The following is a 25,677-nucleotide window of genomic DNA, read 5'->3' on the forward strand; positions in this document are numbered from 1 at the left end:
ATGGGAAGCTCAGGCTTAGGCTCAGGGGAGACTGACTGGGGGTGGCTGTAATTGCTTGCCTTCCTGAAATCAGGTCTTTGTTTAATTCTGTCACAGCTGAATTCCATGGGCTTTGGGACAGCTTGGTATACGATGTGGAAGTCAAATCCCATGTAAGTTGCTGTGCCTTTTCCCAGAATGCCCTGTTATTTGAAGAGGAACCATTACTGTTTTGCTCTCCAACACCCCTGAGCAACTTGATGCAGATGGGTTTTTGGGAGCCCCTGTCTGCTGGCAGCCCTTGTCCTGGACATCTATCCTCTAGGATTGCTCCAGAGTAGAGCTGGTCTCTGAGGAGCTCCCTGAGGGAGAAGAGGGAAAGGGAGAATGTGAAGGCAACTTAGAGAATTAAACCCTCTGGAGATGGGAGGAGGGAAGGTGAGCAAGCCTGGTCTGCACAAAGGAAAGGCCGGTGTGTCTTAACCCCTGCACCCTCTTCAACGGGAAGGGTCTTTCCCATGCCAGCAGCTGGCTAGAAGACTATCACTCAGCTGTCCTCTGCATTGATAGTCTGAGACTATCACTCAGACTGCTCCTCTGCATTGATAGTCTGAGACTGTCACTCAGACTACTCCTCTGCATTGTGGCTGTTGTTATTTTGCGAATAATAACTGCTGTATCATTCTAGGGAAGGAGCTTACTCATTACTTGATAAACAAACCCCTTAGTGGTTTTGTTTAATGTTGGCACTTTAAATAAAAGTGATCATTTTGTTGCTCTTCTTATATTTATAATAGTAATAGCCAGTGTTTTTCCTTTTCCCTTTTGGAAGCACCTTCTCTTCTGAAATGAAAGCATTTGGAGGTGATGATCTCTTAGGAGGCGGCCTCGCTCCCTGTGCTCCCTCTTCTCATGTAGGATTAAGCCCTGGGGGAGGGCACATTTCTTGGGGACCTTTGCCTTGTTGGTACCTTTATCAAGCTCTTTTTCTTTTTCTCTATCAGCTCCTCGATTATGTGATGACAACTTTACTGTTTTCAGACAAGAATGTCAACAGCAACCTCATCACCTGGAACCGGGTGGTGCTGCTCCACGGTAAATTATGCAGGCTTTTATTTGACCAGATAAGTGGCATGAAATTTAGCCTTTACTTGTACCTTCGTCCTTCTGCAAGGAGTTACCGCTCTTTGTTTTCTGAAGGAGCCACAGCTGTCCTAGAATGTCCCCTCTCTGTGAAGCAGATCCAGCTCATGACACTTGGGACATTTTTTGTTTGTTTGTTTGTTTGTTTTTGTTTTTGAGACAGAGTCTCGCTGTCGACCAGGCTGGAGTGCAGTGGCCCGATCTCGGCTCACTGCAACCTCCACTTCCTGGGTTCCTCCCAGGTTCCAGCAACTCTCCTACCTCAGCCTCCCGAGTAGCTGGGATTACAGGCATGCGCCACCACACCCAGCTAAGTTTTGTATTTTTAGTAGAGACGGGGTTTCACCACGTTGACCAGGCTGGTCTCAAACTCCTGACCTCAGGTGATCCACCCACCTCAGCCTCCCAAAGTGCTGGGATTACAGGCTTGAGCCACCGTGCCCGGCCCTTGGGGCATTGATTACTCAGCACTTAATCAAGTCTTCCTGTGGGGGGCCACATTCCAAGACATCCTCAGATGCCCCAAACGTGGATAGTACTAAACCTTATGTAGACTATTTTTTCCTACAGACATTCCTATGATAAAGCTTAACTTATAAATTAGGCTTGTAGTACTCAGAGCTTTACTTTGTGAGGAGTAAACTGAAAAAGCCATATTTTAAAGAAATTCTGTCTGGTTCTTCTCAGGAGAAAATACTGATGGTTTGTTGTTTTGTTTTGTTTTGTTGTCAATATCACCGGGTAGAATGGGGACACGGGAATTGAGTGGACTCGAGAGTATGAAACTGTAGCAAAGTGTTAAATAGAAGCTTGAAGGGTACTTGGCTTCTTTAAGTCAGTTAAGATTGCGTGACAAAGTGACCTTAAAACACAATGTTCTTTTAAAGAGCAGACAGGCCCCGCATACTGCCCTCATAGCACAGTCAGAGTAAGCAGCAGGTGTTTTAATTAGTGAAATAAGTTGTTTCTGTTTGGAACCAGTTACGTATTTCCTCTTTAATTCTTGAAAATACCTGCAGAAAATTAGAGTTGTATGTCTCCATTTTCTGTTAGATGCTTTCCTTTTTCCATATTGGTCACCTCGCAGCTTCTGTGAGGCATCGTTTGTAGGGTCCAGCCCCACAGGGTTGGTGGGTTTTCTCCCCATGTGCAGAGACGAGAGAGTGTAGAAATAAAGACACAAGACAAAGAGATAAAAGAAAAGACAGCTGGGCCTGGGGGACCACTACCACCAAGACGCGGAGACCAGTAGTGGCCCCGAATGCCAGGCTGCGCTGATATTTATTGGATACAAGACAAAGAGGCAGGGTAAGGAGTGTGAGCCATCTCCACTGATAGGTAAGGTCACGTGGGTCACGTGTCCACTGGACAGGGGACCCTTCCCTGCCTGGCAGCTGAGGCAGAGAGAGAGAAGAGAAACAGAGAGATGGCTTACACCATTATTTCTGCATATCAGAGACTTTTAGTACTTTCACTAATTTGCTACTGCTAGCTAAAAGGCAGAGCCAGGTGTACAGGATGGAACATGAAGGCGGATTAGGAGCATGACCACTGAAGCACAGCATCACAGGGAGACAGGCCTCTGGATGACTGCGGGCGGGTCTGACTAATGTCAGGCTCTCCACAAGAGGTGGAGGGGTAGAGTCTTCTTTAAACTCCCCGGGGGAAAGGGAGACTCCCTTTCCCGGTCTGCTAAGTAGCAGGTGTTTTTCCTTGACACTGACGCTACCGTTAGACCACGGTCAGCTTGGCAGCGGGCTTCTTCCCAGACGCTGGCATTACTGCTAGACCAAGGAGCCCTCTGGTGGCCCTGTCCAGGCATAACAGAAGGCTCACACTCTTGTCTTCTAGTCACTTCTCACTATGTCCCCTCAGCTCCTATCTCTGTATGGCCTGGTTTTTCCTAGGTTATGATTGTAGAGCAAGGATTATTATAATATTGGAATAAAGAGTAATTGCTACAAATTAATGATTAATATTCATATATAATCATATCTAAGATCTGTATCTAGTATAATTATTCTTATTTTATTTATTTTATTATACTGGAACAGCTCGTGCCCTCGGTCTCTTGCCTCGGCACCTGGGTGGCTTGCCGCCCACATCATGCTAGGGGACGCTTGGCAGGCAGGCGTGCAAGAAGAGTGCTGGCCTCTGCCTCTTCTAGTATGGGGTATGAGCCCACTGAGAATTGTCTTAGGAAAGAGGGTGGTTCTGGGGGCAACAGGAATAACACATGACTCCTCCACCTCCATTTATCAAGAAAGGTGTGTTTGATCTCTGAAAGGTGCCTTGATGAGTGGATTTCATAAAGGAAGAGTGGGGACAAGGACAGGTGTCAGCAAAGATGTAGGCTAGAAAATGCAATGTTCATTCCCGATGCTAAGTGAGACTGTAGGCCGAGAAGCTGGGAGCAGTGCTGGGGGTGGGGAGGCAATGGAGGCTGAGACCAGAAATACGAAGTTGAGTACAAATAAGAAAGAGGGGGAGACGTAAGTGTATTGGTAATATTTCATAGCATTTAAGTTTCTAAGCAGACTTCATTGTAGTAATAACATTAATAGCTTTTAACTGTATTCCTTATATTTTATGGATAATGGAAGTTACTATTGTTTTAAGAAATTTGTTGTAGCACTGACTTAAAAATATATTTGCTTGGATCTTTGTCACAGGTCCTCCTGGCACTGGAAAAACATCCCTGTGTAAAGCGTTAGCCCAGAAATTGACAATTAGACTTTCAAGCAGGTAACTTTTGGTAATCTGTGAGAGGAGAGCCATGGGAATGGGATTTATAACGGGAGGTTGTTTTTTTTTTTTTCTAAATCATTTTACGCAAATAATAGATTCCTCTCCACTGTAAGTCACTTGATTCCTCTGTATTCAGCATAGTTTTGAGTTATGATTTCAGTCTTTTAAGATTTGAGACTTACTTGATTGCCAGCACATGATCTCTGCTGGTGAATTGCACTTCAGAAGACTATACTTTCTCCCCTTGCTGGATGCAGTGTTCGTCTCTAATTACGGATTTGTCTTTTCCTCTTGAGTTCTGTCTGTTTGGGGCTTATGGTTTTCATCACATTTGGAAAATACCTGGTCATTGTTTCCTCACTGAATTTCCTTGACCCTCCCCTTTATCTGGGACTCTGTCTGTTTTCATGTTAGACTGTTTGATGTTGTTCCACAGGCGACTCCTGTGCTTTTTCGTTTTTTTTTTCAGTTCTTTAGAAATATGTTTTATTCGAAAGTTTCTATTGCCGTATTTTAAGTTGACTGATTTTCTACATCATCTAATCTGCTTTTAATTCCATTCAGTGAAGTTGTTATGTCTGATAGTGTATTTTTCTGCTCTGAATGTTCTATTTGATTCTTTTTATACTGTTTTTTCATTATGTTCTCGTTCACGTCTTGAACAACCCCATAATAGCTGTTTTAATGTTCTGTCTGCTAATTCCATCATGATTGTCATTTCTGATTGTGTTTATATTGACTGGTTTTTCTTCTGGTTAGGGGTCACATGGTTTTGCTTTGTTGGCATGTTAGGTAGTGTTTGATTAGCTGCTGAACATTGTGATCTGAAGTGTGTGGATTGTGTGTTCCTTTAGTGAGTGTTAGATTTTGTTCCGTTAGGCATTTCCATTACTTGTGATTTGGTGTGATCCTTTGAGGTTTGGTTTTTTTAAGCTTTGACTGGGAGGGGTTTAGGTTTGGTCTTAACACTCAATTGTGGTCCTCTGGGGTCTCCACTGAGTGTGCTGAAGGATCCGTGGGCACTCTCCACTCTGGCGGTCGGAGTATGCACTCCTCTCAGCCTGTGTGAGGTCCAGGAGCCCTTCAGCTCACAGACCACGGGCGCCCTTTACATAGCTGCAGGGAATGTCCCCTGCTCACACACACCTGAGTATTCATCCAGGACATCGGGGGCGCCATGAGGATCCTGGGCACTCCTTCTGAGGTATTTCTTCATATTTCCTTCCCCTCTGGAATTCTGTTCTGCAGCCTTCAGTCACTTCAGACTCCCTGAACTCCAATCTCTGTCTCCTCGACTCAGCGAGTGGCTGTGCTCCACTTGGGCTCCCTCCCGTGCCTGTGGTTGGAAGATGCCTCCCGGCAGAAAGTTAGAGCATTTGTAGAGAGGGTCCCTGGTCTTCCGACTCAGGAGTCCCAGCCCTCACTGCCCTGTGTACAGCAACCTTACCAGATGTCATTTCATCCATTTTGCCTTAAATGAGGTTTTCTCATTTAAGATTAGATGGTAAATCTGCTTCCTGTTACTCCAGTATGACTAGCGGAAATCCTGTGAGGTTTAATTTCGTATACATAATTTTTGTTCTTCAAAAATGTCTTGTAAATGTTTTTACATAGGGAAATTGCTTTATTTTGACCCCTTAGCTTATGTTTAGCAACTTGCCCTTTGCTTTGACATATTGAAATACATGTGTGTTTTCAAGATCTCTAGGGGCATGCCAGCATGGCGGCTCAATGCCTGTAATCCCAGCGCTTTGGGAGGCTGAGGCAGGTGGATCGTTTGAAACCAGGAGTTTGAGACCAGCCTGGCCAACATGGAGAAACCCTGTCTCTACAAAAAAATACAAAAAATTAGCTGGGAGCACATGCCTGTGGTCCCAGCTGCTTTTGAGGCTGAGGTGGGAGGATCACCTTAGCCCAGGAGGTCCAGGCTGTGGTGAGCCTGGGTGACGGGAGTGAGACCCTGCCTCCAAAGAATAACCAAAAAAGATCTCTAGGGGCAGAGAGGGAAACACAAGAGAAGGAAAATGTTATTATAAGGAATATAGCTTTTTCCAGTACAAAGATCTGGAAATATGCATTGGTTTTATGGCTTAGAAATGGCAAAAAGAAGTCTTAGCAAGCCTTTGTTCCTCACTCTATCAAAGAATCAAAATGTTTTATAATTAATTTTGTTTAATATTCAACCCAGTCTATATTTTGTTAGATTGTCTGTATCCCTCCACTGTTTTAATAAACAGTATCAGTAAACGGTCTCTCTCTTTTTTACGTGGAATGCCAGTGATGCTTCTTGAACGTAATTCTTTTTCTTTTGTGGACTTTTGACATGGAAGCAACTGAAAAGAGGACCTGGAAGTCAGTTTCTCTCTGGCCTCAGTCTTGTTCTCTGGTGATTTAGTCAGCAGCTAAGCACGCCCAGATCTGTCTGCGGGCTTCTGAATGGATAGAGGAGTGTTTCTGGGTTCCGGTCAGTCTGTGTGTGTTAAGGTTAACTTTGGGCCACCTGAGCATTCCTGGGCTCTGGGGTCTGTGCTGTTTAGGGTTCTGTGGAAGGAGGGGAAAATGCTCAGCTCCTGCCAAAAGCTCTTCATGCTTCTATTTTGTTTTGTTTTCTATCTTATGTTAGTACTGCTAATATTTTTAAACATAGAAATATAATTTGTAAATAGATATAAAATGGGAGTTTTTACTCTTTAACTCAATTGATACAGTCTAGAACTACTGATTGAATCTTGTTAGACTTTTTCATAATTATTTAGTACACGGAGGACTGGATTCCTGAATTCTTTGTCAGTAATTGTAATTCCCCCGATGCTGGGCACTTGAGATGTTGCATTCAAGACGCATGAATGGCTGCCGCTGAGGATCCACAGGACCAATTAGTAATTCTCTCAACTCCTTTTTTCTATCTCAGGTACTGATATGGCCAATTAATTGAAATAAACAGCCATGGCCTCTTTTCTACGTGGTTTTCGGAAGTAAGTATTAAATATTAATTCTAATTATCTGGATTGTATAGCTGAAAAAATGTCTTGTATGTTAGGCAAATCCTCCTCCAGAAGCTTCAGGAGAGAACTGGGTGGGAAGGGTGTGTGAGGATTGGGGCTGACTGTGAGCAGAGAAGGTTGCGGAGCTGGGGCCCATGGGGACCCTCCCTTGGTTCTCCCCAGACCTATGACTGGGTGGGACAGGACAATCGATGGACTCTCAGAAGGGCAGGGCTGGCACTCAGGGGACTGCAGCCCTGCCATGCATGTCCTTGGTGCTCATGCGCCCTAGCACTGTCTATGAGCTGAGGGGGTCAGACAAGGTGATGTCACATGTGATTCTTACCTCTGAGGAGCTGTGCCCAAGTCACCTGGCATCCGCACATCCCTCTGGTGAGGTGAGGTGGGACCAGGCACGCTGGGCACAGGAGAGCCTGTGAGGAGTGCATCCCAGCCTGTTTGCATCTGTGGTCTGCCTCTTTTCCTCATCAGAGAGGACACACAGGTAAAGCAGAGGTACAGGTCACCCTCACTGTGCAGCCCTGGGCAGGTCAGGTGTGGTCTCAGGTCTCAGCACCCTGGCATTCAAAGCAGAGGGGAAGAGTGTTAGGCTGACCTCATCCCATGCTGCCCTAGCTTCTCTGATTTAGGGAGCTTTCTGAGGGGCCGTCAGGAGACAGTGGGCTTGTGGGGACAACTGGGGCAGCAGGCCACGTCAGGGTCCCCCTGTGCACCTGGCAGTGTGGTCCCTGCACGTTGCCACTAAAAGGGTGTTTGGGTTCCAGAGTGGCAAGCTGGTAACCGAGATGTTTCAGAAGATTCAGGATTTGATTGATGATAAAGACGCTCTGGTGTTCGTGCTGATTGATGAGGTAGGCATTTCCAGATAAGGAAATTCATGACAGAATTGCCTTTTGCCATTGTGGGGACACAGCCTACTCCTGATGCTCCTAGCTTTCCCCTCCTACAGCCGGGCTGCCCTCTATCCCTCCCTGCACTGTGCGCCTTTCCACCTTGCCGCAGCATCCGCAGGCTAGGCACGGGAACACCCATTCATTCATCTTTTTCACGTGCTCAGGGGGACGTATCCCCATAGCTGCCTGTGAAGTGCCAGACCCTGTCCTTTTTGACCCCATTGCTCCCTCCCAACAGGTGGAGAGTCTCACAGCCGCCCGAAATGCCTGCAGGGCGGGCACCGAGCCATCAGATGCCATCCGCGTGGTCAATGCTGTCTTGACCCAAATTGATCAGATTAAAAGGTAACCAGGACAGGCAGCAATTTTCCCTGAGAAGTGATGAGAAGTTTGTCCCAAAGAAATGCGTGATACTTGTACAACCCTAGATCTTAGTGCCCAGCTCTTTCACCGGAAAGTGCATTTGGCATTGAGTATCGACTCCTTTTCCACATTGGAAGCAGCATATCACAAATGCTTTTTAAAGAAACTGTTTTTAGTGTATTAAAAATGTAAAAGAAGGCCAGGCATGGTGGCTCACACCTGTAATCCCAGCACTTTGGGAGGCCGAGGCAGGCGAATCACAAGGTCAGTAGATTGAGACCATCCTGGCTAACACGGTGAAACCCTGTCTCTACTAAAAATACAAAAAATTAGCCGGGCGTGATGGCGGGCGCCTGTAGTCCCAGCTACTCGGGAGGCTGAGGCAGGAGAATGGTGTGAACCCAGGAGGCAGAACTTGCAGTGAGGCGAGATCATGCCACTGCACTCCAGCGTGGGTGACAGAGCAAGACTCCGTCTCAGAAAAAAAAAATGTGAAAGAAAACTCAGGCATGGTAAGCATTTTACGTAGCACAGAAAAGCATAAAATGAAGAACTGCTACATTCAGGCCTTATCCCACCCACTTCTCTCCTATCCCACCCACTGTCAGCACCAACTAGTGCTGCTCGTAGGTGAATGGCCGTCCCCTGCTCACCCTGCTGGCCAGGACAGACAGCTTCGTGTGCAGATGGTCCACGTCTCCACAGCCCAGCCTCACAGGGCCAGGGCCTGTTGTCATTGTAGCCCAAGTTTATCAAGCTTAAGGAGCAACAGCTGCTGGCCCAACTCCCAAGGAAGTGATGGGCGAGCCAGAACCTGCCTGTCCCTGTGTGGTGCTCAGCCAGGACTCAGGTTCCTTCTGTGAAATGCTCTTTCTGTCCTCAGGGTTCCTGGGGAGTCCCTGGCATTCTCAGAAGCTGGATTGTTGAGTGTGGGGTGACAGCAGACTGAACTGTGCAGAGGAACGTTTTGTCCAGGCCATCACCACTGTCTCACCACAGAGAGCGTATCTGGCTTCCTGAGAAGCGCTCGTTTTGGGGTCAACTGCAGGAATGTGTGCCAAGACCAGCTCGGTCGGGGAGACCCTAACCCAGCGGCGCTAGAGGAATTAAAGACACACACACACAAATATAGAGGTGTGAAGTGGGAAGTAGGGGTCGCACAGCCTTCAGAGCTGAGAGCCCCGAACAGAGGTTTACCCACGTATTTATTAACAGCAAGCCAGTCATTAGCATTGTTTCTATAAATATTAAATTAACTAAAAGTATCCCTTACGGGAAACGAAGGGATAGGCCGAATTAAAGGAATAGGTGGGGCTAGTTAACTGCAGCAGGAGCATGTCCTTAAGGCACAGATCGCTCATGCTATTGTTTGTGGCTTAAGAATGCCTTTAAGCGGTTTTCCACCCTGGGCGGGCCAGGTGTCCCTTGCCCTCATTCTGGTAAACCGACAACCTTCTAGTGTGGGCGTTATGGCCATCATGAACATGTCACAGTGCTGCAGAGATTTTGTTTATGGCCAGTTTTGGGGCCAGTTTATGGCCAGATTTTGGGGGGCTTGTCCCCAACAAGTGTGCAGGTCCTGGAGGGGGGCCTCCCCTGCCTCTGGCTTCCTTCTCCTCTTGTCCACTTCCTCCCCCACCTGGCTTGTCTCTCAGTCTACTGCAATTTGGCTCCTGCCCCCGCCGCAGCCCAGCAGCCCCGCATTCACATGAGTGTTCCCTTTTCTCTTTCTGGAACTTTGCACAGCGCTGACACCCTGATGGCCCCTTCCCTGAATCTCTTTGTGCCTCCCTCCCCGGCCTCCATTCTCCTGTCTTCCCGGTTTATGCTGCTGGCGTCTCTCCGCAGGGAGGGGTCTACACAGCCTGTCTGTGGCCTTCTCTCCTGGCGTGTGCCCCTTCAGCATAGCTCAGGGTTCTGTGGGGGGAATCCCAGACCTGCACATCCACCTGTGACCAGACATCAGGCTTAGATGCCCGGGATGCCAGGCACACTCCCACACTGCTCACTGGGCCCCAAATCCCTAACTTCCTGGGATTCCACACGACGGTGATGGCCTCGCTGTGCACCTGCCACTCAAACCAGAGGATGGAGGCCACCGTGACTTCTCCCTGTCAGTCACAAGGGGGTGTGGCTCAGGAAGAAACAAGGAGACACGCTTGCCTCTCTTGCCTTCATTCCCTCGTGCTCCTGGTTCCAGCCCCTCTCTAGAGGACTCTTTCTGTCCCCCACCAGTCCTGTCCACTCCCGCATCTCTGGATTGTCAGCCCCTGGGTCGTGATCTGCAGGCCTAGGCCTCCCTCTGGCCGTTCCTGCAGCCCCACCCTCCTGGTGCTGGACTGAGCAGCTGTGAGTTCACCCAACCTCTGTGCCTTGTTCCTCTGCCGGGGACCCACAGGCTCCCTGTCCTGCCTCTGCTTAGCTCACCCCGGCGCGCAGGCACAGGGCCTGCCCTCCCTTGGCCAGGGTCTAGGTGAAGTTGACCTTCCCCAGGCAGCAGTGGTAGCACTGCCACATGTGCAGCCACGCCCCCCAGGCCTGTGCAGCATGCTCCCTGGGGGCACCTTGTGCCCGCTCTGCTGGCTCATGCTGGGTCCTTGGGGGACATTGGTCAACAGACCAGACAACAGGGGCTCTGTCTATGGAGTTTAGACGCTAGAGGGGAGAGCAGATCATGAACATGGGAAGTAACCCAGCTCTAGAGTATGTCTAGGGATGATGAGTGGCCATGCCCAGGTGGTGGTGGGCACCAGAGCCTACGGTAGGTGGCAGAGTCAGGAACGCCATGCGAAAGTGAGATCCTTGCTAGGCCGGGCGCGGTGGCTCACGCCTGTAATCCCAGCACTTTGGGAGGCCGAGGCGGGCGGATCACAAGGTCAGGAGATCGAGACCATCCTGGCTAACACAGTGAAACCCCGTCTCCACTAAAAATACAAAAAATTAGCTGGGCACGGTGGTGGGCGCCTGTAGTCCCGGCTACTTGGGAGGCTGAGGCAGGAGAATGGTGTGAACCGGCGAGGCAGAGCTTGCAGTGAGCCGAGATAGCACCACTGCACTCCAGCCTGGGCGAAAGAGCGAGACTCCGTCTCAAAAAAAAAAAAAAAAAGGAAAGTGAGATCCTTGCCAAGGTTGAAGGCAGTGAGGGAATGAGCCAAGTGGGGCTGTAGGAGAATTCCCGGAAGGCCCGGAAGGCCAAGGAGCAGCGAGAGCAAAGGCTGGGGGGTCTGCGTGGCCTGTGTTGGCACAAGGCCGCTTTCCTTCCTGTTGGCAGCCTGCTGGCCATCGTCCTGCCAACCTCCTTGCCAGATAGGGCAGGATAGAATTGGGTCACCGACAGCCGTGATGACTGTGGTGCTTGCTTCTTGGCCACAACAGGCATTCCAATGTTGTGATTCTGACCACTTCTAACATCACCGAGAAGATCGACGTGGCCTTCGTGGACAGGGCTGGCATCAAGCAGTACATTGGGCCGCCCTCTGCAGCAGCCATCTTCAAAATCTACCTCTCTTGTTTGGAAGAACTGATGAAGGTACCTTTTTTTTTTTTCCTCTTGATACAAATGGATTCCTTATATGTTCTTAATTAATTAAGATAGCTTAAAATAAGCTCGTTCCAGTACGGAGGATTTCAACATATGCATTAACTCCCTTCTTAAATTGAAAACTAGTTTTGTATGTGACAGGTTGAGCTGATAGTTGAAACTAGGGCCACTGACTCAATATTTTTGTTCTTTTGGCACAATACAGTCATCATTGTTCATTATTTGAGGTACCAGTCAGTGTAGGGGACGTCAGTGACCGGCTGTGCTCACCTGGCTGGCTGCACAAATCTTAGTTCTCAGCTTACCCCAGGCTTTTCCAATGCCCTGCCTCTCGGGGGCCTGTATCCTTACCTGAAAGAGGAAACATCATGGGCGTAGTATGGGCCTGGTTTTGGTCACGGGGTCCACGTGATGTCACGTTCTTGAGTCGCCTGTTGTGATGATAGGCAGGAACACTGTTGCCGTGGGCAGAGTGACACGTGCGGGGAGTGTGTGTGAGTCAGGAAGGCCGTCGCCATGGGCCCAGCGACGCATGCGGGTTGTGTGTGTGAGTCAGGAAGGCCGTCGCCACGGGCAGAGTGACGCGTGCGGGGAGTGTGTGTGAGTCAGGAAGGCCGTCGCCACGGGCAGAGTGACGCGTGCGGGGAGTGTATGTGAGTCAGGAAGGCCGTCGCCATGGGCAGAGTGATGCGTGCGGGGAGTGTGTGTGAGTCAGGAACGCCGTCGCCATGGGCACAATGACATGTGCGGTGAGTGTGAGTCAGGAAGGCCGTCGCCATGGGCACAGTGACGCATGTGGTGAGTGTGCATGAGTCTGGAACGCCGTCGCCATGGGCAGTGACGCTGCGGTGTGTGTGAGTCAGGCTAGCAGGGACCTGCCCCATGCTTGTGTTTCTGCTGCTCTAGCCCCTGTGGGAACAGACCTGTCCCAGACAAATCATCCTGCAGGGGCCTTTGTTTAGGGTAGTTGGGCTGTAACCAAGCAAACCAGTGAATGGGGATTTAAACAGTGATGAGTTTAATGCAGTTGTTGCCACCTGCTGGTACCACAGAGTAGGGGTGTTAACAAGGATGGCACACCCTGCTGTGGTTGCGGACGGGAGAACTGGTCTCAGCCATGGACCCACTGGGCCTGCCCGGGTCAGCACTCTCCAGGCATGGTTTTCTTGGGGGTTGGGGAAAGGAGACGGAGCTCTGTGGAGCTTTGCCTGGAGAATGCCAGTGATCTGAAGACTGATTCTACAGCAGTTTTGCTGCCAAGGAGCCCCACATGATAGCAGATCCTGCGAGGAAGTCGTGTGTGTTGGAGGTCCTCACGCACCTTCAGTGTGGGTTCCAGCCCTCACAGTGTGACGTTTATACACTTGTACACTTGTGCTGTGAATCCAGGGGATGTTTAAAGTGTTAGCTAAGAGGGATGGACTTTTTCTGGGACAGTGTAGGACAGGGGTAGTTTTTTGTTTGTTTGTTTGTTTATTTTGAGACACAGTCTCACTCTTACCTAGAGCTGGAGTGCAGTGGTGCGATCGCAGCTCACTGCAACCTCCGCCTCCTGGGTTCAAGCGATTCTCATGCTTCAGCTTCGTGAGTAGCTGGGATTACAGGTGCATGCCACCACACCTGGCTAATTTTTGTATTTTTAGTAGAGAAAGGGTTTCATCATGTTGGCCTGGCTGGTCTCAAACTCCTGACCTCAAGTGATCCGCCCACCTCAGCCTTCCAAAGTGCTGAGGTTACAGGTGTGAGCCACCATGCCCAGTGATAGGGGTAGTTTCTTATTTTAGGCAGTTTATATGAAATTAAGACATGCAGATGTCACAGTGGATATTGAACTGTTCTCGAAAGCTCAATATCCCCCAAAGCACAAGCACAAACTGTCTTAATTTTGCTCACACCCCTCAACAAACCTCCAAAATGTTCAGACAATGCTATTTTCTTCCTTCTCCTCGTTCCTGAGTCAGAACGGTTCGTATTAGAATTCAGTCATAGTAAGTCAGTGTGCGCACCTGACTGTTGGCAAGGCTGCTTGGAAAAGCATGACTTCCAGACAAATGATCTCTGAGGGGAACTTCTGGTGCCCAGCTCCTCGGTCAGTCAGACACTGTCATGCTGCCAAACAAGCCTCACCTTTAAAACAGACAAACTAGGATCCTGCTTTGGAAGTCAGTGGAAGTCCTGGCTCTAAGTCCCAGCTCTGCCCACTGTGGGTTTTGACGTCTCCGAAGGTGGCATAACAGACTGGACTGGGTGCCTCCAGGTCCCTTCCCTTCCTGACACACAGGGAGGAAAAGTTTTGGCTCGAAACACAGAAGAGGCTATGTTGCTACTGGTTTCTGAGGCATGTTCCGTTATTTGTATTTGTTTGAAAAAGCAGAATGTGTACGCTGAGAGGCATGAGAGAGCGAGCTTGTTCCCTAGTGCAGCTGTGCATCTTGAGTCGTCACCGACTGGATTTCTGTGAGACGTGGCGTGGTTGACATTTGACCTGCAGGTGCTGTCCCTCTTGCTGACGGTGCCTACGCTCAGGCCTCTGTGGACTCAGCTAACCGCCTGTACTTCTGTCTCCCCAGTGTCAGATCATATACCCTCGCCAGCAGCTGCTGACCCTCCGAGAGCTAGAGATGATTGGCTTCATTGAAAACAACGTGTCAAAATTGAGCCTTCTTTTGAATGACATTTCAAGGTGCAAATTGACCTCATTTTTGTAATCAAGAAGAATCCATTTGTGATATTAACTAGGGAGTCATTGTTTCCTTTGAGGAGACCAGGGAGGGCCCTGGGTGTGAACTCTCAACACAGTATAGGTGTGAACATGCATGTACACACGTGTGTGTGTGTGTGCATGTGAGTAGAAACACGCAGCACAGCCACCTCCTTCCAAAGGAGATGTAACCCTTGCTCAGGGAGGGCGCTGGCTCACGTGCTGGAAGCCTGCAACCCTATGGCTGACGACACTTACAAGGATTCGCAGAGTCCACAGAAAGGAAATGGCTTTGGGGGTCCAGGGAGGGTGGAAGGGAAGGTAGGAAAATCAAATGGTGCCTTGAAGGATAGAATTTGGTTCCAGCTGGAGAGAAATCAGGAAGGCTGCTGGAGCAGTGTGTTCAGGTGACCGTCTAGTGGGTTGCAGTGTGGAGGCTGGGGAGGTGCTGGAGAGGCGGGGAGTGGAATGGACAGAGCCTTGGGTTTCTGGCCAGAGTTTGAATTTTATTTTGAAGTTGGCAAGAATGTGGAAGGCTTTAAACAAGGGATAACATGAAGAATGTAGTATTTTTTAAGGATTTGGATTATCTGTTGAAGAGATTTAAATCAGTTAAGATGGGAACGAAGAACAGTTCAGAGACTTCTACAAAAATTGAAGATGTGAACCCACCCATTATTTGGGGACTCTGTGCCTACTGACCATGTGCCCGCTGCATCATGCCCTACGCCTGGTGCTCCCAGGCAGGTGATGCCTTCCCTGAGCGCAAGGATGCTGGCCCTGGGGCAGAGGCTCCCGGGCAGGTGATGCATTCCCTGAGCGCAAGGATGCTGGCCCTGGGGCAGAGGCTCCCGGGCAGGTGATGCATTCCCTGAGCGCAAGGATGCTGGCCCTGGGGCAGAGCGCACAGGTGTGCCTTGGGTGTGCTTCAGAGCCGCGAGGACACTGCCTCCCAGAGCAGGAGCTGAGGATGGGGAGAGACCGGCCCCATACGAGAGGCCAGGGGCAAAGGGACATTCAGAGGGCAAGGCTCAGGAGACCAGTGAGGGGCAGGAAGTGCCCTGTGAACCCAGGGTGTGCCTGGGATGCCTTGGCTTGTGTTCCCAGGGATGCCTCGGCCAACGAGGAAAATTAGTCCTGAAACGTGTGATTGTATAAATTGCTGTCTCTGAACTGGGTTTTCTTTACACAGGAAGAGCGAGGGCCTCAGCGGCCGGGTCCTGAGAAAACTCCCCTTTCTGGCTCATGCGCTGTATGTCCAGGTGAGTCTCCACTGCTGTCCTCCAGCACCCGCCCTGTCCACAGGTCTCAGCCTCGCCGGAGATTCCGCTTAGTAGCCCTGGGGTATCAGCCTCATTTTATCTCAGTTTCTAAACCACAGGGTCCTGGGGCCGGAGGAGGAGCTGACCTTGGCACCGAAACACAGGGGCTCTCTTGAGTCCTTTGGGAGGAGGCGGCTGTGCCACATGCCTCTGCTCACACGCATGCATGCACACACATGCACGTCTGCCTCTGTGGTGTGCTGAGCTCGTGGCCAGGGCCCTCGCTGGCCTCACCAGAGGTTTGTGCTCTTTCAGTCTGGGTTCAGCTCACATAGAACAGTGACCTGGATCCACAGCCTCACCCACTGGGTGCTGGGCCTGTTGCAGACGCTTCGGCCCGGGGCACTCACCCCTCCCCTGCACTGTCCCCAGCAGCCGGTTGGGGTAAGGACTCAGTGTCTGGCAGAGCAGATACACTTACATCTGAGAAGAGAAAACCCCCATCTTGGAATGTTTCCTTTCAAATCAGAAGTGACTCAGGCTCTGTCTGATCAGTAGCAGCCTCTGTGCTGGACACAGTGCTCAGCACAGAGGTGACAGTGGCCATGGATCATGAGTGGGAGCCTTTTGATGCAGGGGAGGTGACAGCTCTGGGCACTGGGCCATGGGAATTCTCTGGTTATAAGCCTGGGACATAGGGTGGGCCCTCCAGGGTCTGCTCCCTACAGCTTCTCATCCTTCTCAGTGTGTGGGTGGCTGCCTTGGTGCTCCCCTGCCCACCCCCGCAGCTGTTTCTGACATGCAGGACATGGCGGGGGGGGGGGGTCACGTAGCCACCTTGTTCGCCTTTTCTGAAGTAAAGAGCTTGGCTGATGTGCGTCCTGGACGTGTGTGGTGCGCACTCACTGCTCACCTCATCAGCTACCACCCCCTTCTGTGCTATCTGCACTGTGGGTGGTGGCAGGGGCTGTGGATGCCAGATGGCCCCACCAAACGTGACTTGAGCCCCTCCAGCAATGACCGTGTATCTTCTAGGCCCCCACCGTCACCATAGAGGGGTTCCTCCAGGCCCTATCTCTGGCAGTGGACAAGCAGTTTGAAGAGAGAAAGAAGCTTGCGGCTTACATCTGATCCTGGGCTTCCCCATCTGGTGCTTTTCCCATGGAGAACACACAACCAGTAAGTGAGGTGGCCCCACACAGCCGTCTCCCAGGGAATCCCTTCTGCAAACCAAACGTTACTTAGACTGCAAGCTAGAAAGCCACCAAGGCCAGGCTTTGTTAAAAGAAGTGTATTCTATTTATGTTGTCTTCCTTATGTCACTCTTACCTAGAGCTGGAGTGCAGTGGTGCGATCGCAGCTCACTGCAACCTCCGCCTCCTGGGTTCAAGCAATTCTCGTGCCCCAGCTTCGTGAGTAGCTGGGATTACAGGTGCCTGCCACCACACTTGGCTAATTTTTGTATTTTTTAGTAGAGGCATGGTTTCACCATGTTGGCAAGGCTGGTCTCGAACTTCTGGCCTCAAGTGATCCATCCACCTCTGCCTCCCAAAGAGCTGGGATTTAGGCATGAGCCATCATGCCCAGCCTTCTTTTCAATTTTAAAATAAATCCTGCAGTTTACATTTCCACACACTGATTCCACAGCCCATTAATGGGTTCAGCACTGCAATGTAAAAATTCTGCCTTGCTCAATTCTTGTCATTCAGCCAAATCCTCAAAGAGAACTCGTAGGTCTCACTCCACTAGACAGAATATAATAATAAGTAAAAACTGAAACTTGGCCGGGCATGGTGGCTCATGCTTCTAATTCCAACACTTTGGGAGGCTGAGGAGGGTGGATCACCTGAGGTCAGGAGTTTGAGACCAGCCTGACGAACATGGCGAAACCCTGTCTCTACTAAAAATACAAAAATTAGCCACGCATGATGGCACGTGCCTATAATCCCAGCTACTCGGGAGGCTGAGGCAGGAGAGTCACTTGAACCCGGAAGGCGGAGGTTGCAGTGAGCTGAGATCACACCACTACACTCCAGCCTGGGTGACAGAGTGAGACTCCATCTCAAAAAAAAAAATAATAATAATAATAATAATAAAACTGAAACTCAGGAAGAGATGATGTATGAATACTTTTTTATGCTACCCTTGATGCTGGCATGAAATTCTAAAAAGAAATCTTTCCCAACAAACCACTCTGGGAAAAATGTAACAGGGAGAGGAGAATGTAATAAAACACAAACTAATCCTTTTCACTTTCTACTTCAGAGTTTTGTTGATCAGATATTGAGCATGTTTCTAGAAATGCCTTAAGGTGTAACCAGGTGTGGAATCAACTTCAGGGAATTAGGGATAATAAGTTGGGCCATGGTTACAATCACCACCCTTCCTTTGTAATTCCATTTGACTCTTTCCTTTTCTTCTGATCCTTTTTGGAAGAACACATAATATTTCTTTTGTCTTTTTCTCATTTTTTATTTTAACCAACAAAACAAGCAGCAGTGACATCATATTTCTTTGTAAAAGCTCATTCCTATCCTAGCCAAGGTGACCCAGCAACCTCTAGTGACTGTCGAGAACTCCAGATTGGAGAATTGACTCTCCCTTCTCTCTAACTTATTGAAAGAGACTTCGTGCGTGGGTTCTAGTTTCAGGGTTGTCAATTGCAAGTCATGTGGCTTTAGTTAAGTCAGCCCTGTGGCATCACTGCTCCTCTGTTGTAAAAGGCAGAACTGGATGTGGATGCGGTCTGAGGTCCTTCCTGTATCTCACCTCCAGGGTTCTTCCCATGGCCCTGCGCACCCTTCCCTAAGAGACGGGGACATGGAGTTGTAAGGGAGTGGGTTTCTCTGCAAAAGGTCCTTTCCTTCTGCAGCCTTCTGTTTCTGAGCTTTCATGGTTGATGCTGAGAACATCCTCACTGAGGGGTGTGAAAAGCCATTACTCTGCTCCAGACACTGGGGATCAGGAGGAAAGGGGCTGCTGGTTGGGCAGAGCTAGGGTCCCTATATCCTTCACCTCAAGCTGACTGGAAGTTCAGGGGTGTTTATTTTTCACTTGCGGATGGCACTTGCCTCTTCACTCAGCCTGAGGCTCACCCTTCAGCTCATCCTCCTAGCAGGAGCTCAGTTTGCCCCTGGGCTATCACCACTTAACAGTCCCTCTAGACTCAGCCATCAGCAGGACCTGACAAAGATGCCCATTTGATCTTTCCTTCTCTCTCTCCTACAGATACTAAATGCTGCTGGAACAATGAAAAGAAAGAACGGATGTCACAAAAAGCATTTTCATTTGATGAATAGAACTAAAAGAGCAAAGCAATTGAAAGCTCAACACAACACAGGAGGGATCCATGGCTGAGGATTGTATTTCAGAACCACTGACTGCTCTTGACAATTGTTAACCCACTAGGCTCCTTTGGTTAGAGAAGCCACAGTCCTTCAGCCTCCACTTGATACCAATACTTAGGAAGACCAAAGCCAGATGGACAAACAGCATTGAGAGGCTTTAGCCCTACTCCTCTCAGCTTCCATCCTGTAGAGAACAGGAGTCAGGAGCTGCTGGCAGGAGACAGCATGTCACATGGGACTCTGCCAGTGCAGAATATGAACAATGCCATGTTCTTGCTAAAAATGCTTAGCTTGAGTTTCATAGGAGGTAATCACCAGATAAACAACTGCAGAATGTAGAATACTGAGCAGGACAATAACCTGTCTCCTTCAGACAGTCCATGTCACCACGAATCACACAATAAAAAGGAGAAAAGACATTTTGGGTTCAAAAAAAGTAAAAAGATAATGTAGCTATATTTCTTTAGTTATTTTGAACCCAAAGTATCTCCTCATCTTTTTGTTGTTGTCATTGATGGTAGGGACATGGACTTGTTTGTAGAGGACAGGTCAGCTCTCTGGCTCAATGTCCTACAAGAGACAGGGGGGACATGGAAGCGTACAGCTATATTTGTGGATTAGTCTAGCTGTCTGTTCAGTATTTAAGGTTGTTGTTGCATAGATATTTATGACTTTTGTCAGGGGAGGGGTTGGTGGATTGGTCCTTTCATCATTTTATAACGTCCCTTTCTCTCTCTGATTAGTTTCTTTGTTCTGAAATATACTATATCTGGCATTAATATAGCCAGTCTTCCTTTCCTTTAGCTAATGTTTGCATGATATATCTTTTTCCATCCTTTTGATTTCAACTTGCCTGTATCATCATATTTGAAGGTAGGCTCTTTGTAGCCAGGATGTAGTTGGGTCATGTCCATTAACCTACTCTGCCAGTCTCTGTCTTGTAATTGGTGTACTTAGCCCATTGATATTTAATGTGATTGATATGGTAGGGCTTAAGTCTGCCATTTTATTTTTCCTTTTCTGTTTGTTCTCTCTGGTTTCATTTTCTGGATATGCTTTATTTTTCTTACCTGCTGTGGTGACTTGAACATCTTTGAGAATGGTGTTTTGCCTTATCCATAGTATTTTTTAGTATATGTGTTTGTATAGCCCTCTTGGTTTTTCCAGGTATATATATATATTTATATGTCTGTGCATCTATATCTGACCACACGGTATACTGGTGTCATTGTTTCACCAGTTGAGTGAACGATAGACGAGCAACCTTGTATATAGGTCTCTTTACCCTTCCAGTTTATAATTGTTTCCAACATTTTCTGTATGTAGAGTTAGAACCACATCGAATGGTTCTATGATTTTTTTCTGAAACCGTCAAGCATAGTTTAGAAAACACAAGAGGAGAAAGAAGGCCTATTTTGCTCACTGTTTTTTAAAATTTTCTTTCTGACATCCCAAGTTTCCTTCTTTAATCATTTCCTTTCTGTCTAGAGAACTCCCTTTAGCCTTTCTTTTAAGGCAGAACTGCTGGTCGGAGATTCCCTTAGCTTTTCTTAATCTGAAACTGTTTTGATCTTCCCCTTAATTCCTGAAAGATGTTTCTGTTGGACAGAGGAGTCTGGGCTGACAATTATTTTCTTTCATGGCTTAAAAAGCACTGCACAACTTCTTTCTGCCTCCATGGTTTCTGATGAGAAATCCATCATCACCGGAATTGTTTTTCCTTTCTAGGGAAGGTGTCACCTTTCTCTGTTGTTTTCCGGATATTTTCCTTCTTTCTTTTCCAACATTTTATTTTTTCACGTGTCTTGCCATAGACCTCTTTGGGTTTTATCCTATTTAGGGTTCTCACAGCTTATTGAGCCTGTAGGTTTATGTCTTTTGCCAAATCTGGGAAGCTTTCGGCCATTTACTTCTTTGAGTATGTTTTCAGCCTTGTCTTCTTCCTCTTCCCCTTCCAGACACTGATAACAACATGAAAGTGAGAACTTTTGAGGTAGTTTCACAGGTCCCTGAGGTTCTGTTCACTTTCCCCCCCAGTCTATTTTTACCCTGTTAGGATTCTGTAATTTCTGTTTTTCTCATCTGCAGTATATGGATTTGTTTGCTCCACGCCATCCATTCTGCTGCTGAGCCTATCTGCTGGACTTTTTATTGTAGTTGCATTTTTCACTTCTAATACTTCCGTTTGGTTCTTATTTATGTCTTGCATTTATTTGCTGAGTCTTTCTACTTGTCCATTTGTTTCAAGTGTTCTTATAAGTACTCATTAAATCATTTTCATCAGGCTTGCCTGCTTTAAACTCTGTCAGACAATCCCAACACTTCTCTCATCTCATTGCCAGCGTGTATTTGCTGTCTATTTTCATTCAGTATGAGATTTTCCTAGTTCTTGGCATGATGAATGATTTTCAATTGAAACTTGGACTTTTGGGTGTTATGTTATCAGAGTTTCAATTTTATTGAAACCTTCTGTTTTAACTACCTTTTTTTGAGTCTGTTTCTGCAGGGGAAGAAGAGTGGTGCCATCTCGTAGCCAGGTGTGTGTAAAAATCCAGGTTTCTCATCTGACTGACCTCTGTTGACACCCTGAGTGGAGGAGCTGCTAAGGTAGGAGAGGGAGTTCCAGCAGCCCACTCCTCCTCCACTGCTACCTCCCTGGCTGGGTGGGTAGGAGTGCTTCATTACTGCTTTCCACGTGGCCTCCAGTGACACCACAGGACAAGGGCAGCCTTATTACTGCTGGGTGGATGAAAGTCCTGACTCTCCACCAGGACTCCTCTGATAGCAGCCTAGCAGACAGAGGGAGAGGTGTCTCATGACCATCTAATGAAGTCTAGGCTCCAAATGTAGTTTCTATTGACAGGGAGGTAAACATATTATCACCTGGCAGGGATGATGATGACAGCCCCAGCTTCCTCCTCTAACATCTGTCATTGAAATTGTTTTTCCCCTCTAGGTAAGATGTCGTCTTTCTCTGTTGCTTTTGAGGTATTTTCTCTGTCTTTAGTTTCCAGCATTTTAGTCATTGTGTGTCTCATGATAAATAAAATGCTGGAACCTAAAGAACCCCCGGGGCAAGGTGGGGGTTTAGCGTATGTCATTATACCTGCGCAAGTGTGAAACCCGAAGCCCCTCACTGGGATTTTGCTAGCTTTTATGTTGATGCAGCCACAGCTTTTCTTCCACAGTGCTTGACCTGAGGAAACTGATGATCGTATATGTGTCTTGTCTTGCTAGACTGCCCCTTTGCTGATCCTTTGCCTAGAGAGAGCAAGATTGTATTGGGGTTTGCTGGATCTGTAGCCATTGGTATTTCTGGGTTGCCATCTCCTTTGGCTCTACATCTAGGATGTATGCCGGGGCATGGAGGAATCCTGGGAACTCATCTCCTGGCTTTCTGTGGGTCTTGAGGAAGCCAGATGGCCTCCTATCTTCTCTTTGCCCTTCAGTCTTCCTATGTTTGTTGTATGTACAATGCCCAAGGTTTTTAGATGTAATGAGCAGGAAGAATAGGGCAAAGTTCATCTATTCCACCTTCCCAGTGTATGCCTGTGATTTCCTTGTCTTGCCTTATTGATTTGGGTAGGATTGTCATGTGAAATATCAGTGGTGAGCATGGTCTTCCTTGCTTAGTTCCCAGTCCTAGAGGGAAAGCATGTGGTCTTTCACCATGAGGTAAGATGTTAACTGTGAATTTTTTTGTAAGTTGTCTTTATCGAGCTGACAAAGTCCTGTATTCCTATGTTTCTGATAGTTGTAAAACATTCTCTTTCTTCCCTTCTTTCTATTTTTTCTTATTTCTGTTTTTGTTTGTTTTGTTTTTTTGAGATGGAGCCTCGCTTTGTCACCCAGGTTGGAGTGCAGTAGCGTGATTTCGGTTCACTGCAAATTCCACCTCCCAGGTCCAAGCAGTTCTCTGCTTCAGCCTCCTAGTAGCTGGGATAACAGGCACCTGCCACCATGCCCAGCTAATTTTTGTATTTTTAGTAGAGATGGGGTTTTGCCATGTTGACTAGGCTGGTCTCGAACTGTTGACCTCAGGTGATCCACCCACCTTGGCCTCCCAAAGTTCTGGGATTACAGGCATGAGCCAAAGAGCCTGGCCTCCCTTCTTTATTTCTATCATGAATAGATGTTGAATTTGTCAAATGATTTTTCTTCATTGACTGATAAACATTTTTGTGGTCTGGTTTTGGAGTTGGGGTAATCATAGCTTTACAGAAATAGTCGAGAGGTGTTCCTTCATCTTCTATTTTCTGGAAGAGATTGTACAGAATTGATGTTAATTCGGCTGGGTGTGGTGGCTCACACCTGTAATCCCAGCACTTTGGGAGGCCAAGGCGGGCGGATCACGAAGTCAGGGGATCGAGACCATCCTGACGAACACGGTGAAAACCTGTCTCTATCAAAAATACAAAAAATCAGCCGGGCGTGGTGGTGGGCACCTGTAGTCCCAGTTACTTGGGAGGCTGAGGCAGGGGAATGGCATGAACCCGGAGGGCGGAGCTTGCAGTGAGCCAAGGTTGCACCACTGCACTCCAGCCTGGGAGACAGAGCAAGACTCCGCCTCAAAAAAAAAAAAATTGATGTTAATTTTTCTTCAACCGTTTGGTAGAATTCTCCAGTGAAACCATCTGGACCTGGAGCTTTTCTTTCTGGAAATTTTAAAATTAGGAATCCAATTATTTTCACAGTTACGGAGCTACTCAGATGACCTGTTTTGCTTTAGGTAAGTTGTGGTAGTTGATACTTACGACAAATTTGTCCAATTCATCTGGGTTGTCAAATACATGTGTGTACAGAATTTTAAATAGTTTTTCCATTATTATTATCCCTTTGATATCTGCAGTCTGTAATGAGTGTAGTCCCTGTTTCATCCTGATGTTCATAAGCTGACTTCTTTTTTTCTTTGTCAAGTTTATTGATCTTTTCAAAGAGACAGCTTTATTTTCACTAGTTTCCCCTTTTGTTTTTTTCTGTTTTCAATGCCATTGATTTCTGCTATTATCTGTATTATTTCCTTCCATTTGCTTTAGGTTTTTTTTTTTTTTTTTTTTTTTTTGTAGATTCAGTCTCATTCCCATGGCGCAGGCCAGAGTGCAGTGGTGCAATCTCAGCTCACTGCAACCTCCACCTCCCGGGTTCAAGCGATTCTCCTTCCTCAGCCTCCAGAATAGCTGGGATTACAGGCGGGTGCTACCAAGCCCAGCTAATTTTTTTGTATTTTTAGTAGAGACAGGGTTTTGCCTTGTTGGCCAGGCTCGTTTCAAACTCCTCACCTCAGGTGATCCACCCACCTTGGCCTCCCAAAGTGCTTGTATTACCGGTGTGAGCCACCGTGCCTGGCCTGCTTTAGGTTTCTTTTACTTGCTTTTTTCTTGTTTCTTGAGGGGGGAGCTTAAGTGTATTCATTTGAGATGTCCCCTCTTTTCTTTTATCCCTTTTAAAAACTTTTGTATATAATTATTATTGTAGGAAGTTAGGCTTGGGCCCACAAACTATGGAAGAACAGAATATACTAGGCCGCTGCTTTAATAGCTGGTGCCTGCTTGTCGCCCACCGCCACTCCCCCACCTTAGCTGCCTTGTCCAAATCAAAGAGTTTAGTCTAGAATGGACATTTACTAACCTGCAAAATAGTTCACTACATCTATTCTTATCAGCTTGCCTGACTGCCCAGGTCATAAGTCAAATACTTGAAAAGCCCCCGAGCTGAACATGATTGCAATGCATTATAGGCTGCAACAAAATACAGGGAGACAACCCTAAAAAACAACAACAACAACCTAAAAGTCCCAACCCAAGATCCAATAGGCGACATCCGGGAATACTGTGACCCCATAGTACTCAGCCTATGAGGAACTGGGGGAGGCACTTCCACACTAGGGGATAAATTGCTTGTTGTAAGCCTACTGGGTGTGCCTGCCTACCAGACACCCGATCTTGCAAGACTGTCATTAATAATAAGTCGCACTTCTGCTGTTTTCCGGGTCTTGGAGTCCATTCTTTGGGTTTGGACGGGTGAGTTTATTTCTCACGATTATTTCCAGGCAGGCCTTGCCCAGTGGGTGGCTCATGCTTGTAATCCCAGCACTTTGAGAGGGTAAGCCTGGTGGATCACCTGAGGTCACGAGTTCGAGACCAGCCTGGCTAACATGGTGAAGCCCCGTCTCTACTAAAAATACAAAAATTAGCCGAGCGTGGTGGCGAGGGCCTGTGGTCCCAGCTACTCGGGAGGCTGAGACAGGAGAATCACTTGAACCCAAGAGGCAGAGGTTGCAGTGAGCCGAGATTGCATCACTGCATGCGACAGTGCAAGACTCCTTTTCAAATAATAATAATAATAATAATAACAATAATAATAATGGCACGACCTAAAGTTATGCAAGCATTTGCCTTAGATAAAATTTCAAGTTTTCAAAGTTGTTAGCTGGGTGGACGGCATGGCTTTATTTCCTATTTCTTGGTATTTCCTAATCTTGTTGAAAAAGTTTTTCTTTTTCTCAAAGGCTTATTTCAGTGGAAGCCCATCTGCAAAATCTGTTATTAATTTAAATTAGAAAATCACTACAAGTCCCACTGACATGTGGGTTATTGTTTTTGCGAGTGACCTAAGGCCACCTCTCGGGGGAGCTGGGGGTTGCCTTCCCACGTCTGCACGTCTGCACTGCATGCCCGGGCCTGAAAGTCAGACTC

At 47.7% G+C, this 25,677-nt stretch overlaps 1 pseudogene; it reads left to right on the forward strand.

The window, feature by feature from the left end:
* The window catches only part of LOC109023809 (pachytene checkpoint protein 2 homolog), a 23,875-nt pseudogene extending 4,886 nt beyond the window's left edge, over positions 1 to 18,989 (forward strand).
* Positions 18,990 to 25,677: the final 6,688 nt, after the last annotated feature.

Source organism: Gorilla gorilla, chromosome 1, assembly GCF_029281585.2.
Source record: "Gorilla gorilla gorilla isolate KB3781 chromosome 1, NHGRI_mGorGor1-v2.1_pri, whole genome shotgun sequence".
Lineage (NCBI taxonomy): Eukaryota > Metazoa > Chordata > Mammalia > Primates > Hominidae > Gorilla > Gorilla gorilla.